The 16,028-nt window shown below is 40.2% G+C and overlaps 1 protein-coding gene across 3 annotated transcripts in view; it reads right to left on the minus strand.

Moving 5' to 3' along the window:
• CNTN5 (contactin 5) overlaps positions 1 to 16,028 on the minus strand; it is a 2,223,160-nt gene that overhangs the window by 902,022 nt on the left and 1,305,110 nt on the right. The gene's annotated exons all lie outside the window — the stretch shown is intronic.

Raw genomic sequence — 16,028 nt, forward strand, 5'->3', positions numbered from 1 at the left:
CTGCTTCCATTCAAACAAGTTTAGGGGAGTTTAGCAGCTTTTAGCAGTGTTTAGAGTGTGGGGGTTTATTTATTTAATTGGCCAGAATTTTAATTTATTCTGGTCATTGAAAGAAAAAAAAGATAAGGTGCTAAACACGCCTACCATTTATGTGCATTTCGGCGCTTTTAACAGTGTTTACACACATTTAACAGCATTCAGCGTTTTTTGTGGTCAAAATTCCCTCTCCTGAACACGATTTTAGGGCGTTCAGAAAACATCCTCTAAACTCCCCTGCTATTAAACTGCTAAAAACATCCATGTGTGCATGGACACATAGGATAACATAGAGGGGAGTTCAAAGGCAGAAAAAAAAAAACACCTAAACTCACAAAAACGTGAGTTTAACAGCAGCAGTGTGCATGAGGCCTAATTGTGCTTTGGTTGGATGGAGGTGGATCAATCAGAATCTCTGAATTATATTATAATAAATAAATCCAAAATGATTTTCGTTCCATTCCTTACTTTTAGATGCACGCAACTACAGTTGATATCATCTGATCAGATTATTCTATTTCTCTTTGTGTGTTATGCCTCGTACACACGCACCGATTGTTGGCCGTAAATTTTCGGCCAACGTCCGATCGGCCGATTGTCGGCTTGTTAGTATGATGCTTCCGACAACCGACTGCGACTTTTCGGCCGAACAAAATCTGGTGTGCAGGCTATAAAATTTTTGTTGGCCGTCAACAGAACGGCCGATTGTTCGTCAGTCAGTACAGATTTTGGCAGACAAAAATCAGATGAGCAAGACTGGGCATGCTCAGAGAAGAAAAAACACACGGAAAGTAAACCATCACATGACATCACTTCTGAAGTTGGTTGTTGTTGGCCGAAAATATTTGTGTACAGTCTAGAGCACATTTCAACCAACACAACAACACTGGACAAAAGTTGGCCGATCGGTCGGCCAACAAGCGGTGCGTGCGCACGAGGCTTTAGACTAGCTAGGATGACTCAGAGTGCACAAGTAACCTCCCGAAATAATGAATTAACCCATTAAAACGAATATAGACAATCTTCCAATATAACTACCAAAAATATGAATCAATTCAAAACAGTAAATATACTAAATAAACCTGAATATAGAAAATAAATCTGAATATACAAAACAAATTCCAAAAACGAATCATTACATAACAATAACAATCATTACGAAACATAACAATTATCGTGAAATTAAATGATTAAAGTGTTACTAAACCCAGGATCCTGCATTCACTATATCTGGTCTCCTACAGTACACAGATAATTGAAATGCAATTATTTTAGTAAATATAAACTGATAAATACCTTTTCTCATCAGCTGTATATAGCAATTAGGGCAATCTTCTGACTTGTATAAGTGAGTGCTGATAGTTTGTAGGGGGGGATTTCTCCCACGATTGTCCTATCAGGCTTCAAGACCCTTGATTCTCTGTCTGAACATGTCAGGACAGTGCTGATTGGCCCTGTGCTGATCACATGTACCCTCCCAAGAAAAAAAAAAATCATCCATCAATCAAGATGTGACATCTCACCCATTGTGTTATTTTTTAGTTACTGGGCATGAAGGAGGAGGGAGGGACAGGGCTGTCATTTAGGATCTGTATACACGCCCACATGTGTGATGTTAATACCATGTGACCTGAATAGCTCAGCTAAAACCAGGAAGTGTTCTCTGAGCAATAGAGACTAAATTGAGCATGTGCAGCTGAACTACACCTACGGTGCTTACTGGGTTTCCCCGAAATTAAGACCAGGTCTTATATAAATTTTGGCACCAAAAGACACAGTAGGGCTTATTTTCGAGGTAGGTCTTAAAATGTAATGTGCTGTCTTCTCTCCCCCTCTCCCTCCCTGCCTGTCAGGAATCCCTTATGTGAACCCAGTAAAAGTGTTTGTAAAATGCTAGAATCCACTCTATTACTATTATTGTATCATGTCCAATGTGTGTGTTCCAGGATTAATATTGTGCCAAATACCTTTGTTACAGCGCCGTAACCCGCTAGAGCTCTCTTCCCCGCTCCGAGCACTGCAGAGGGGAGGGGCTGAGATCCCCCGCTGACAGCTGGGAGAAGAGGAGGAGAGCAGCGGGAGGTCAGCTGAGCGTCGGGTGGCACTGTACCGAAGGTATTTGGCACAATTATAATACAGGAACACACACATTGGACATTATAAAAAATAGTAATAGAGTGGATTCTAGAATTTTACAAACACTTTAAACTAGGGCTTATTTTCGGGATAGGGCTTGCATTGCAGCCCTCCCCGAAAATCACAGTAGGTCTTATTTTCAGGGTAGGTCTTATTTTCGGAGAAACACGGTATCTCGAGTGAATGTGCAGAAGGGGGGAGGATCTGTGCATACAGGATCACACAGCCTTTTTTCACACCATGCAGAGGATTATTCACTTAAATTACACAGTGAGTATAACAAGCATGCTATTCTGCATCTACAGACAGATTTTACTGTTGTGGGTTTAGTAACACTTTTACCTAACAAATTAATCTGAAACTAAACAAATTTTTACATCGAGCACGTCTTTACTTCAAACTCATTCTTAATAAACAAAGGAATGTAAAGAAATTAAAGAAGTTTTCTTGTTTTTTAATTTTTTAGGCTAAGCAGTGTTGCACAATGCAGTCCCAACACAAGAGCAAAGTGATTTGCCTTATATCATATGACTTCAGTTCACATCAATAAACTGAAAAAGTAGGATTTGTTGCATTTTTCATGCACCACAACCCATGCTGAAATACTGTAACGCATCACAAGGTGATGGTGACGTTCATACCTACTGTATGTGCCTCCATTTTCATGCAATCTTTTATGCATTTTTTATAGCAGTTTTTATGCACTTTCATGTGTTTTTCAGGCATCTTTTATGTTCTCATCTTAAAATCCAGGAGACAAAAATGCATACTGTCACACCAAAAAAAGCTTCTGTACTTTTATCCAAAACAAATAGGTGTGAACGAGCCCCATAAAAAATAATTGAAATCCTTTTGATGTTCATTGTCACACATCTGTATAAAATAACACAGGTGTGAATGAGGACTTACAAAGAAATATAAGAAAAAAAAGAAAGCAAGCAAGCACTACAATGCATTTTAGCAATGCGCTGTCATATGGGTTAATACTGCACACCAGCATGCAAATGTTATGTGCACAGTAATGTGTGCTGTGTGGTCCTAATGAGTCTAGAATGTCCAAATTACTTCCTGTGAGCTGAACTTAAAGCTCTAACAATGTTATCTTCTTTCTGTAAACAGCTAAACCCCTCCCCCATGTAACGTAAATATGGAGAGGAAGACATTATCAAGGTCAGCCCAGGTGACAACCATGGCTCCCCCCATAGATAAAGTGTAGAAGTGAGTGTATCCACGCTAGGTTAGTAAGTGTGTTACTGGCTAAATCACTAGGTAAAATAATAAGTGAAAATAAAAACTATTGCAGATACATCATCTAAGGACTGGAAATCTGCAATAAATTAAATTGTTTTATTCACGTTTAGATACTCTTTAATTAAACAATCGAAAAAAAAAAAGAAATTATAAAAACAAATAATAATTAATTGTGGATATGAAAGAGTCAAATTCTCGCAGATCGTTTTGAATTGGGTAGCATATTTCTCTAGCCTGAGTCAGAACAGAGCACTGTAAAGTGATGAATGAATATATATATAAAAGGTCTGAATAAATATTAGCCATTTTCTAACTTTCTTTGTCTCTTTTATTCTTGCATTTCCGTCTATATTGTATTATTAATTTACAAATCTTCGGAGGAAGACAACCTGTAAGTAATTAAGATGATATATGGACCATAAAGAATGGCTAACTGAGCAGTTTAGAAATGCAATGTAAAGCTTTCTCTGTGACCTTTCCCAACTAGCAAAAGGTTGAAAACTAAAATATGTCGTCTAGATTTGCAGGTGTTAGAGAAGGGAAGAGGGTATGAGAAGAATCACAAGGCCTTTTTTTTATTCCTGCTAAGGAAATAGAGTTGGGTGATGCAAAGGTGAATCCAGATATAGAAGAGAATATATAAACAACCATACACGTTCATATAAATACAAAAAGAAGCAGACAGGGTTGTCCTTTTACCACGAGGAATATAACAGATGTTTAGAGAGGGCAGTCATATAGTCATACAAAAGTTAACGTGATACCCAGAGAAGAGCAACTGGATGGAAAGTCCACATCATGAAGGGAAGGAATAGGTCAGGAAAGGGTTAAAAGGGTTGAGTTTAGCGTAGAACAGGTGAAGTTCTTAGCTGATTGGTGGTTGGAGATCAGATGGGCCTAATAAAGCCTAAAGGGTTGTTCCTGAGGACTATACATTCCGGTAAGTTTAGGCAAAGAGAAAAGTTTTCCCACCCACTAGCCCTCGAATTGAAGTTCATTGGAAGTCAAACGTTAGTAGGAGGTAAAAAAAAAACACACACACACACACAGCCGCTTGGTGGGTCAAGGGGTTTTGTGTGTGTGTGTGTTGGGGGGGGGGCGGGTCGGTATGCTGAATAATGGAATTGCTACAAAACTAGGGACCCATCTGAGGTATGAGGCTTCTACTTCCCTGGTTATTGGGGTTCTCACATGAGCTAGGTCCCCTGGGAAAAAGTAAGAACACTTTTGTTTGGTAACACCTTGAAGCCAAAGGGAGGCATAGAAAATTCTAGTTATAAATTGTGCCTGTGAGGACACCAAAAGACCAAAAGACAAAATGAGTTATTGCTTGTTGCTTATGTTTATGGCAGTTTATGTTATTTGTTGTCTTTGCAAATTAAAAGGAAGTTATGGGCATTTAAACATATACACACCATCTATGTTGTTATGTTATTTAAGCAGAGTTGTATAAAGTACTCGAAACCCATACTTGAGTAAAAGTACAAGTGCTCGATCAAAAAGTGACTTGAGTAGAAGTGGAAGTGCTCGATCAAAAAGTGACTTGAGTAGAAGTACTAAAGTATTCAACATTTTATGTACTTGAGTATTGCAAGTAGTTTTTTTAAAAATGTTGCTTCTCAAGTACTGAAAGTAAAAGTACCAGTAGTTTTGAAAAAAAAATGCTACTCAAGTACTGAAAGTAAAAGTACAAGTACTGTGTTATGTAGTTATTAAAGAAAGAAGTCAAAAGTTTGAACATCATATTGTTTTTTATTATTTCAAATGCAGCTTTTATTTATGCATACAATAGCATTTATTTTCATATGCGCTGATAATACACATGTTTTGAGCTTCATGAAACTTCCATCTACTGTTCTGGCAGTGGTAATTTTTATAATAGTAACGAGTAACTATGCAGCACAAAAAAAAAATATCAGAGTAGAAGTATTGAAATCATCGAAAAAATGTAGTGAAGTAAAAGTGGAAGTAGGAGAAAAAAATTCTACTCCAGGAAAGTACAGATACCGCCTTTTGGTACTTAAGTACAGTAGTGAAGTAGTTCTACTTAGTTACTATACATCTCTGTATTTAAGTGGTTGTTGAAAAAAACCTAGTTTGACTAATCCTTTAGTCAAGGCTTAGTCTACCTTTTAGACCATGATTCTGGTACATACATATGCACCCATGTTTCATGTTACACCCTAGCAGAGCCACACATAGCCACATCTTCCAGTATTTGAAATTGATACTACAAGTTCTGATGGACCCAACATCCGACATAATTTTCATGGTAAGTGCATGCATGCTAAATAATGAGTAAGTGTAGCTCTTACACCTACCTAATCTACTCACGGCCACCACAGTACACCCCTGACAATGCTGTCAATTTCTTCACAGCACCATCTTTCTTCAGGCATCCATCTAGGGTCAGCATTTAAAGTCTCAAGTGAGTTGCCAATTCATAAATGACACCATCATATAAATCCTGTTCCACCGAAGACATATCCACACTCCAGTGAATCCAACAAGTAAAAGGTTTATTTAGCAAGCAGTATACACATCATTTTCCCCACTTTGACTCTCTGGAACTGACATGTTTTGGCCATGATGGGCTTATTAGCAGAGTTCTCTAATGCCTCGTTTCCACTGAGCAGAACGGTTCGGGTCGGTACAGTTTGGGAGGGTTAGAATGGTCCGGTCTATTCAGGTGAGCGTTTCCACTGCAAGTCGGGCCACCAGGGACCATGCGGGGTTTACACCAAATGAGGTGTTTGTTTTGCTCTTTCATTTGACGTGAGCATTGAAGTTTTCCTGTCCGCCAATCAGTGGAATCTATCGTGTGACGCCAGTAGCTCCGCCCTAACCGTACCGTACCATTTCCTATGGCCCTACATCTGAAGCAGGACCAGGAATGGTACGGTTTGGTTCGGTTGTATGGGCCACTTTCATAATGGAAACACCCAAAATAGCGTACCGTACCGAACCGATCCAAACCGTTCCGCTCAGTGGAAACGAGGCATACGAGTGTGAAGAGCGTAGTTGTTTCTTGTGTGGACATTGGGGGACAAGGTTCTTTGCCTGGAGGGGGGTATTTTGCTTACATTGCACTGTCAGGTGAATGGGCTGGGTAAAGATAAGTCACAGATGTTAGGACGTAGGCAGGTGCCAGCTACTAATTACATCACTTCCTGCTGCCACCAGAAATTTGACTTGGCCAAACACCAATTTAGTTTGGCCATTTGCCGTACCTCCGAACAAGCTAAATTCACCAGCTCATCCCTATTGCTGATTTCCTGCAGCCTCTGTGATGTCACTTCCTGTCTACATGCACTACCTATGGAGGCTGCAAGGCATTTCTCAGGGCCGGTTTCCTGATGGTGCCAACAATGGACCATATCTATGTAATCTGTGATGAAACAATCACTTTTCATCATGACCTGACATGAAAGAGTGACAATGAAAGGAACATAATTAGACGACCGAGGTGTAGATTTATTAATTAAATTGAGGTTGTTCTGATAAGAAATTGTGTGAATATTCAATTCAATTATCCAGTCATGTGCAGATGAAATAGACAGTATAAACTAGGATTTGCTTTTCACATGATTGGGTAGTTGAAGAGAATCTTCACACATTTTATTGTGTGAATGTTCTCTGCTTCAGAATGTTGTCACCCTGCAACAGAGGGTGTCTAATAAAAGACCTTCATGACAGGATCTCTAGGTATTATTTTAATGAAAGCTGAAGATTTAAAAACATGACTTTGGCAGAAAGTTTGGAGTTTAAGTGACTTTTGAAATACAGGAACAGAAAATGTGTCTCAGTGGCACTTTTTCACAGAGAATTGAAACAAAAGTGACAGTCTATGGTACCTTGAATTTCTCTGAAGGGCCCAAATATTGTTCTCATCACAGACATAAGTATGTCTACTATGGTATCATGATTAACCACTTGCCGGCCGCTCACTCAAGCTCTACTGCGGCAAAGTGGTTAGTTATCGACCAGCAACGTAGACCTACGTCGCTGGACTCCTCCCCTTGTGGGCGGCGCTCGCACGCCGCCGGAGGCTCGCTCCCGCTGTATTCATTCACAGCGGGAGTCGGGCCAGGGGAGGAGCGGCGACGATCGCCGCTGCTCTTCCCCGATCGTTGGGGAATCGAGTGTGGAGATCAGCCCGCTTGTGTAAACAAAGCGGGCGGATCTCCTAAGTGACAGACAGTGACAGATTGCAGGGTTCAGCATAGCTGAACATGCAATCTGTCCTTGTGTCACTCAGTCACCTCCCCCCACACATGTTAGTAAGCACCAGGCATACATTAACCCCTCCCTCTCCAATAAAATTAACCCCTTCCCTGCCAGTGTCATTTTTACAGTAACAGTGCATATTTATAGCACTGATTACTGTAGTAATGTCACTGGAACCCCCAAAAGTGTCACAAATGTCAGTCAAGGGTCCGATCTGTCCGCCGCAATGTTGCAGTCCCGCAAAAAAAATCGCAGATCGCGGTCATTACTCGTTAAAAAAAAACACCAAAAATGACAGAAATCTTTCCCTTAGTTAGTAAACGCAATAACTTTTGCGCAAACCAATCAAAATACGCTTATTGTGATTTTTTTTTACCAAACATAGGTAGCAGAAAACAAATTGGCCAAAAATGTTAAAAAATTTAGATTTTTACATTTTTTTGGGGGGAATTTCATATAAAAAAATGTGAAAAATATTGTTATTTTTTCAAAATTTACGCTCTTTTTTTGTTTATAGCGCAAAAAGTAAAAATCGCACAGGTGATCAAATACTACCAAAAGAAAGCTCTGTTTGTGTGAAAAAAGGACGTAAATTTCGTTTGGGTACAGCGTCGCACGACCGCGCAATTGTCCGTTAAAGTCGCACAGTGCCGAATCGCAAAAAGTGGCCCAGACGTAAGACAGCAAAATCCTCCGGTGGTAAAGTGGTTAAACCCTGCTGTGGGTGAAACATGTTGGGGGGCAGGGCTTTGGGATGGAGGGAGTGAGCGGTGTGCTGTCATTGCAATAAATATTGGATGGAGATGAACATTTTCAGTGTGTGTCTTGTTATTTGGATGGTGGTCTACAGAGGAGCAAGGGCGAAATCCAGGGCCTTGGCACCTGGCTGATTGAAAATTGAGGAGGATACAGGTGGTGAAAGGGGTTGGGGTCATCTACAATGGAACATGGTCTTCAAAATCATCTCTGCAGACCAAAATGACTCTCTTTCTCAGCTCATACATGATCATTATTTATCAGATGTCTTCAGTAATTCACAAACTGCATTAACACTACAGACAGGTCTTCCTCACATTACATTTTTTAAAAGACATGGTGCCAGGTGGTAGTCCTGTAGCAGGCTCTATGGCTCTTAGCATGTTTCCCAACTGCCCCTCATTTGGATTGAGTGTCCTTTCTTCAGAATCAAATTCCCCTGCCCCCTGCTCTTTCTCAGTTGTCCCTCTTTGGGACTGATGCAAGGGTCTCTATATAAATGTATTATTTCACTACCACAAGTGTTATACTACACTGAAGGCTTCAGTCAACCCCCTAAGTCAGCCTTTCTTACGTTTTTTACCAAAGAGGAGCCTTTGAAATGATTTTCAGTTCTCAGGGAACAATGATTGGACAAGGCGCTGTGATGTCATGATCATCACTTTATCATCACTTTGTCCAATCAGAGAAAATGCCTTGTATTCATTGAAAAAAAAGGCATTCTATAAATGATGGCAGTGCAGAGTGACCAATCACCTGTGGTCAGTGTGCAGTAGGGCAGCCACTCGGCACAGGATCTGGAAGCTTGTCGTGATCACTTTAGTAGCACTGACTAATACAGTGACTGTAAGCTTCCCTAGTGGACTGCCAGGTATGAATAATGCATACTATTGGCAGAGATGTATAGTAACTAAGTAGAACTACTTCACTACTGTACTTAAGTACCGAAAGGCGGTATCTGTACTTTCCTAGAGTAGAATTTTTTTCTCCTACTTCCACTTTTACTTCACTACATTTTTTCGATGATTTCAATACTTCTACTCCGATATTTTTTTTTGTGCTGCATAGTTACTCGTTACAATTATAAAAATTACCACTGCCAGAACAGTAGATGGCAGGTTTCATGAAGCTCAAAACATGTGTATTATCAGCGCATACGAAAATAAATGCTACTGTATGTATAAATAAAAGCTGCATTTGAAATAATAAAAAACAATATGATGTTCAAACTTTTGACTTCTTTCTTTAATAACTACATAACACAGTACTTGTACTTTTACTTTCAGTACTTGAGTAGCATTTTTTTTCTTCAAAACTACTGGTACTTTTACTTTCAGTACTTGAGTAGCAAAATTTTTAAAAAAAACTACTTGCAATACTTAAGTAGAAAAAATGTTGAATACTTTAGTACTTCCACTTAAGTAACTTTTTGATCGAGCACTTGTACTTTTACTCAAGTATGGGTTTCGAGTACTTTATACAACTCTGACTATTGGTGACCATACATGCTTTGATAAATGATCAATTTCTTTTCCAAATGATTCCTTCCAATAAGGATAATCAATTGATGATTGACAAGATTGATGGTTGAGGAATGGATCCCATTCAAATTATTTGCCACACATGGGGAAATGGGGTTTGTAAGTGATCAATCACATCTCTGTTTCCACCATAATCTGATCGATGATCATATTCATGAACAAAATATCTCAGTCCTGCAAAATTATATCAAACCATCAACAATATTCCACCCTGGCCACTTAACTCAGTTTGGCTGAATCTGACTGAAACTGAGCCTAAATTGATTGAATCGTATATTGATCGTATAAAAACATTGAACTGTGTATGGCCACTATTGCATTGGTCCAAGCTGGAAGAACAAACCCTTCAGCAAGTGATTGCATATAAGCCACACTTTAAAGCAGAACTAAATCCTTCTATCCTTTACTGCCAAGGAAGTTGCCATCTTAACCTCTATTTGATCTGCAGTTGTCATGATGGTGCACATGTGATCAGATATGACACCAGCCATTTGATGGCTTGACAGCCCACAAGCAACAGTTACAATTATCATTCACAGCGTGCTTCCAATGAAACTCTTTTGGTTAAATTGATGATTTAGTTCCGCTTTAAGTCCTTTCTAATCATGCTATAGAGGTGGCGGTATAATATATTCACCACCCATTAATCTTGTGCGAAAAACACCTAACAACAAATATCATTAATCAGAACACAGGAGCGGATCACAGGAAATAAAACATGTGTGTTTAGATATGTTTACTTTAATCACATACCGGAAACACCATGCATATATTTGTACGCCCCACATGGGTATTGTGAGAAGAACGGATTAAAAAAAAATCAAGAATTGTTGTTTGCCACTGAGGAACTTCCATCAATATGATTAGCATACTACAAAATATTGCGGCTGTAAAATTTTATAAACTGCGGGCTTCTTCCATTCGTAGAGATTTTACTGGTGCCATAAATTAACCGTCTTGCTATGATTTGTAGTTACATTTTCCAATGCATTAAACTTTTTATAACATCTTGTTTTTTTTTTTTTTTTTTTCCTCCTTAGTTACCGCTTTCCATCTCATCGCCAACAGTTTAAAGGGACAATGAAACAAAATTATAAATGGCCTTTTATACAATATCTTTTAAAGCTGAACAATGGACAAACAGCTAAATTGCATTTTATGTTAATCCAGTTACTACACAGATCTGCCCTACAGCATAAGCCCTATCTGGCAAGACTAGAGACCTGATTTTCCTCTGCTGCAGGTAAGACTCAAAGGTCGTGTCCTTCCCCAAGTCTGTGACTGGACAGTGAAAGGAGAAGCAGCACACCAGTAAGCTCAAATCTCCTGTTGAGTGCCCCCCAAGCAAATAGCTTGCTTTGGGGGCACCTGAGCTGAGCTGCAGATATGTGTGTCCATTCAGACACAGACCTGCCGTTCGGCTCTGCCCACGCTCTCTCCTGATTGGATAACTGAGTTTAATTGACAGCAGCAGGAACCAGTGACGCTGCAGCTGTGTCTCAGCCAATCAGAAGAGAGAGTCCCGGATGGCTGAAGCACTCCTGGACATAGCTGGATTAAGATGGGGCTCAGGTGAGTATTAGGGGGGCTGAAGGAGGCTGCTGCACACAGAAGGCATTTTAACTTAACGCATAGAATGTGGTAAGATAAAAAACTTCTGACTTTACAACCCCTTTAATGAGAGTCCAAAAGTGTACAGCCAATACACCTTAAGCATGCCCAAAGAACATTGTGATGTTAAAGCGGAGTTCCACCCTAAAATTAAACTTACCTCCATCTTCTCGCTCCGGGTCACCTGAAAAACAAATGGATAATCGCATTTTTTTTTTTACTTACCTGGTTTAGAAGAAAATATACTTACCTTACTTCCTCTTTCTCCCCTTGGCGGCCACGGCGATTCGTCACTTCCTGGCTTTGCAATGATTCCTGGGAGCTGAACGTCATCGCTCCCAGGAATCAATGCGCCTGCACCAGCCCCGATGTCAGTTCCGGTGCAGGCGCCGTCATACCTTGCTAAACAGCTTCTGGGCATGCCCAGAAGCTGTGCAGGGATGACGCTGCGGCACCAGAAGTGACGGCGGGGACGGTGCAGTGCATCGTGGGACCGAAGAAGACGGAAGAGGACACAGAAGAGGATCGCGCTGGCTTCAAGCTGCCCACACCTGAAATGGCAGCGCTGGACAATACATTTTCAAGGTAAGTATTTCTTCTTGCAGGTAAGTGCAACCTGGGACAGATCAGAGGCTATCCATTGTGGAATGCACTAGCCCTGACTGTCCCGGGGATATTTTTATTAAAAAAAAATGTCCCAGGGTGGAACTCCGCTTTAAAACAGCTCCTTCCACCATCCGCAAGTACATAAAGCCTCTTATCGACTGGCGTTCACCACCAAATAAGTATGCAGGCAGATAGCGCTTGTGTTGTACATCCACACATCCAACCACTACCACTTGCTGAATACTGTGGACAACTTCTCAAGCTAGAAAGTCAATCCGCTCCACCAATGATGGTTGATCAATCCCCAGAGACATATACAGTAATTCAGAGAAGGGAAAATAGCTGACTCCTGATTACAGTATAATTAACACTCACATTTATTTATGCACTCAGATAAGACAAATTAAAATCAGCATAGGACAATGGTCCAAACCATCAGGATGGCCATGGTTCCAAGCGTGATGACGTCATATGCCGTAACTCCAAAAGATCCTGAGTAAAATGTATCGTAAAGACCTTGTGTAAATGTGTTTAAAGGAGTGTAAGCGTATACAAGCATAACATTCTTCTTCTTGGCCATATTGCAATACATTTAAATATAAATATGCACGTAAACATACTGGTCCTGTGCTTACAGAAAGTGTATGGTTTAAGAGGATTTTACAAACTCTGAAAGCAGAGAGTAAAAATGTGTGAAATGTGATAAAAAAAAAGTAAAAACAGCTAAAAAGGTCTGCCCAGCTGAGGTATAAAGTACACAGCAGTAATTAAGGTGACCCCCTTCCCTTTTGACTCCAATGCATTTCAACAAAATTATGTTTCCCCCATTCTTGCCAACATTTTATCCAAATTAAAACCCTTCAATTTTGCTCATACCTAGTGAATAAATGATTAGCACTGTGGCCTTGCAGTATAGGGGCCCTTGGTTTTGTGTGTCCCTGGCTGCTCCAGTTTTTCCCTTAGCAACCAAACATACTTCATTTGTTTAACCACTTCTGGACCAGAAGGTTTTGCCCACTTAATGATCAGGCCATTTTTTGTGATTCGGCACTGCGTTACTTTAACGGACAATTGCGTGGTTATGCAATGCTGTTTCCTTATGAAACTGATGTTATTTTTTCCCACAAATAGAGCTTTCTTTTGGTGGTATTTGATCACCTCTGCGATTTTTTATTTTTTGCGCTATAAATAAAAGAAAGAGCAACAATTCTAAAAAAAAAAATATATATATATATATATATTTCCCTTTCTGCTATATAACATTCCAATTAAAAATTAAAAATCTAATGTTTTCATCCTTTTAGGCCAATTTGTATTCTGCTACATATTTTTGGTAAAAAAAAATCCCAATAAGCGTGTTTTGATTGGTTTGCGCAAAAGTTATCGCATCTACAAACTAGGAGAAAGATTTATGCCATTTTTTTTACTGGTAATGATGGCAATCTGCGATTTTTAGCGGGACTTCGACATTGCAGCGGACAGATCGGACCCCTAACTGACATTTTTGACACTTTTGGGGGGACCGGTGACATTACCACAGTAATCAGTGCTAAAAATATGCACTGTTCAGCATTCTAGAAATTATATTTCTACTTCTCAGATATGGATAGCTCCAACCCTATCTTAGCTATCCTTAGACCACTGAAGTTACTTAATATACCAACTCAATCGGATTCCACATATAACTCAGTTACCTGAAGAATCTTTAACGACATTCACTACGGTTGCATGGCTCGTCCTTCGTGTTCTTTATATTCACCATCCCCTCAGTTGGGGTACAGCGTTCACAGATATGTCTTACTATTAGTTTCATGACTACATAGCTATTGATTGTTCTCAAGTTTGCAACCACTAATGTGTAGAAGTTTATTGGAGTTACCTTATACTTGATTTGATCTGACACGTGAAACCTTATGTTTATTCTCCTTTGTATCCTACCAAAAGGAAATCAATAAAATTTTCAAGTTAAAAAAAAAAAAAAATATATGCACTGTTACTGTAATAATGACATTGGCAGGGAGTGGGTTAACCCAGGGGCAATCAAAGGGTTAAGTGTGAGCCTAGGGGGAGTTTTCTAACTGTATGAGGGAGGGACTTGTGGAATCAACACAGAGACCAGTGATCCTAAATAGGAGGATCATTCCAGATAGAATAACAGTCTGCTGTGTTTACAACAGCAGACCGTCGTTCTCTCTCAGTGGATATCAATCTCGTGGATCGACTTCCTTGCTTCCTAATGGGGGCGGCGCGCGTGCGCACCCAGGAGTGCTCCCGCAAACCGCCAGCATGCCGCAGTATATCTGCGGCGGGCGGTCGGCAAGTGGTTAAAATGTTTCTGAAAAAAAAAAGACTGTAGAAAGTTGTGTGTCTGTAAGGCTGTGGAAGGACATTAGACTGTAAGCTCCTACGGTGCAGGGACTGATAGGAATATACTATATACAGCATTTTGTTATTCAGTATGCTGGTGCTATACTCTTGCATTAGAGCAAATTTCTTCATAGTTTTAATAAGTATTCTTTCAGATAAACAGTACAGACTTCCAGGATGTAATTTAACAGATGAGTACATAAAGTTTTTAGCACATACTGCTGGATTATGCTGGGCTGTTGCTGTAGACTTCTAACTTTTGAATCCCTATCAAAATGAAAAATGCACGGCAGATTTAAAAGGCTAGACGATCGTTCCAAGAATTGAATTTTTTCTTTCTACTGTTCAACCTCTGGACCTTGATGTTTTGTGCCAAAGAACACAGATTTATTTTACAAGACGAGCAGTGCTCTTTATCTCTGTTTTTTTTTTTTCTGGATAGATGTTGAGAACTAGATTTTTTCCAAGTTAGTGAAGTTTGTTTGCCACAGGTGAATTAACTTTATTTACAGCAATCTTTATCCAGAGTAAAATGGGCTTATTCAATAATTTGGCATATGTAGTAATAATGATGTGCAGAGTTGAATATGTAGAAACCAATTTTATTTTAAATGAGAAGTACAGCCAAAGCTCATTTGGCTGTACTTCTCCTATAGATCAGTGCAGTTGGTTCTGCACTCCTGTGACCCATTTTCAGCAGACAGTGGGCTGAAGACCGCTGTCTGCTGACGTCTCTGAGCCGCTCCAGGTTCGGGCAGGGATTTGCCCACATTCCTGGGGCAGCACCCGACTCAGCCTCTAAGTGGGCCATTGAGAGCCTGAGCCGGCTGCCCTTGCCCTCACCACAGCCCACTGAGCATGGGCGCAGGGGGGGGGGGGGGCAGAGCAAAGAGCTGATGACTGACAGTAACCAGCTCTCATCTCAGGGAGCTGCGAGAACCGAGCGATCAGCAGTGTTAGATCGCTCGGTTGTCAGTAGGGATGGTCTCAGGCTTGTTCAGATCATAGTCCCAACCCACCTGAACAATTCCACTAGGAAGGCCTTAGTGCACACCCCCAATCATAGGCAGTGAGGCATTTCCTGGCCCTGCAGCTTCACATACACACACTGCCTATGGTTTGCGATGTGCAGTGATGGCTTCCTGCTAGGATTGCTCAGGTGGGTTGGGAGTTGGGACTACAATCTGAACACGCCTGAGCTCTTCCCTAGTTGTCAGTGTTAGAACCGGTGGGGGACAGATGCAGCATCGGATCGATGCTGCATCCAGCTAGGTAAGTATGATTTAAAAAAAAAAAAAACGGATTCCCATGCTTCACTTTTAACTATCTGCTGTCAGATTAAAGGGGGATTATATTTTCTATTTTGATGCTTTTCAAAGAATATTAAAGCATATTTGTACTTTTGCAGTCAGGTTTGAGAAAAGCCCACTCCCTGTTTGTTATGTGCTCCCATTCATACAGTATGCCTATTTTTATTTTTTTTCTTACCTTTTATAT

Source organism: Pelophylax lessonae, assembly GCF_965119305.1.
Source record: "Pelophylax lessonae genome assembly, chromosome: 2".
In the NCBI taxonomy this organism is placed as follows: domain Eukaryota; kingdom Metazoa; phylum Chordata; class Amphibia; order Anura; family Ranidae; genus Pelophylax; species Pelophylax lessonae.